Source organism: Echinops telfairi, unplaced genomic scaffold, assembly GCF_000313985.2.
Source record: "Echinops telfairi isolate 266 unplaced genomic scaffold, ASM31398v2 ScPeMD7_5426;HRSCAF=6270, whole genome shotgun sequence".
Classification (NCBI taxonomy): Eukaryota; Metazoa; Chordata; class Mammalia; order Afrosoricida; family Tenrecidae; genus Echinops; species Echinops telfairi.
This window is the reverse complement of record NW_022109325.1, coordinates 635,701-637,918: the sequence shown is the minus strand read 5'-3', so window position 1 is coordinate 637,918 and position 2,218 is coordinate 635,701.

Below are 2,218 nucleotides of genomic sequence, written 5' to 3'. Positions count from 1 at the left end.
AAAGGCTCGCGACCAACAGGTTGAGACCCACTGCCCTAGACAAATACGAATAAGCAGTTTACTGGATTTAGTAACAGGGATATCCAGGTACACAGTATACAAATTCAAAACAGCTGAAACAGCTTCGTTATTGTAATTAAAACCATATTTTTATGTGTCGTTCCCCCTGCCTCCCTCCTCTCCCCAACTTTCCCCTACCCTCCTGGTATCGTTATTCCCATTCCTGTTTCTGGATTCTGTCAATTGCAATGATCGACACATCCCCTCTCGTCTCCCCTCCCCCGCCCCAAAGGAGGATGAACAACAAATCCTGGAGGGAGGGAGATAACAGCGGTCGGTATAAGATATGAAAACAATAATAATTTATAATTTTTCAAGGGGCCACAAAGTGGGGAGGAGAGGAGCTGATACCAAGGACTCAATAGAAAGTAAATGTTTAGAAAATAATTATGGCAGCATATGTACAAATATTCTCCATACAATTGTTGTATGGATTGTTTTAAGAGCTGTGAGAGCCTCCAATAAAACGATCTTTTAATAAAAACTAAACAAAAAAATTTTTCTTCTCAAGCAAAACTTACTTTTTTTATACATGCTCTCTCCTTTCTTCCACTACCCTACCCTCCCTTTCCTCCTCTCACTTCACTCTCTTTCTCTCTCTTTCAATAGACCACCTCTTATCTGTCCGTTTGTCACACTGTGGTGACTTGTGGGTTGCTGTGATGCTGGGAGCTATGTTACTGGTATGCAAATGCCAGCAAAGACCTAGAATTAAAAAACCAGAAGGGAATAACATACTCAGCATATCTGAATCTAAAAGAATTCAAGAAAAATGCATACTCAAGAAAAAATCATAATCTATGGGAAAAAATATTGAATGATTCAGGAAGCATCAACGGAAGATGGAAAGAATACACAGAGTCACTATACCAAAAATAATTACTCAGCATACCATCATTTCTGGAGGTAGCAGCATATAAGCAATTACCAATGGTGATGAAAGAAGAATTTCAAACTGCATTGAATGCATTAGTCAAAAACACGTCATCTCCAGGATTTGATGGAAATATCCAATGAACTGTTTCAGAAAGCTGTAGATGAAGCACTGAAAGAACTCACTCGTCTGTGCCAGGAAATTAGGAAGACAGCTGCTTGCCCGACTGACTAAAAAAGATCCACATTTGTGCGCATTCCAAAGAAATGTGACCCAACAGAATGCTGAAATTATAGAACAATATCATTGGTATCACACGGAAGTAAAATTGCTTAAGAAAAAAATTGCTTAAGATTATCCAACAACTGTTGTAGCAGAACACTGACAGGGAACCAGAGGTTCAGGTGGGATTCAGAAGAGGATGCAGATCAAGAGATATTGCTGATGTCAGAGGGATCTTGACTCATAGCAGATTATACCAAAACTATGTTTGTTTGTGTTTTATTGACTATGAAAAGACATTCAACGGTGTGGACTATAACAGCCTCAAGAAGAATGGGATTTTCAGAGCACTTCATTGTGCTCATTCATAACTCATGCATCTGGAACCTGTACATGGAGCAAGAAGCAGTTGTGCAAACAGAACAAGAGAAGACAGCATGGACTAAAATCAGGAAAGGTGTGAGTCAGAGTTGTGTCTGGAAAATATCATGGACTGCTAAAAACACAAACTGATCACCATATTTGTTCAATCTGTATTCTGAGTAAATCATCAGGGAAAGTGAATTATTTAAAGAAGAATGTGGTATAAGGATTGGAGTAAGCCTTGCTAACAACCTGAAATATGCAGAAGACTAAACCTTGATTGCTGAAAATGAGGAAGAATTGAAGCACTTGCTAATGAAAATCAAGGATTATAGCCTTCAGTATGTATTATGACTCATTGAAAAGAATCAATGTATTTGAATTGTGGTGCTGGAAAAAATATTGAAAATATCGCGGGCTTTTAAAAGGATAAATTGAACTGTATCAATGGGCTCCGGCATACGAACAATTGTGAGGATGGCATAGAACTTCGATATGCTGTGCATAGGCTCACTATGGTTCAGAGCTGACTTGATAACACACGACAACTTTTAATAAGAATTATTTGAGATTGTTTGAATCCGACTTTATATTGGAAAATTCAAACCATATATGTCCATAAAAAATCTGTTATCAGACATCAAAGAACTAAAAATCAGATCAGTGGGTGCCCACCTTCCTGGTACGATCACTGAAGAC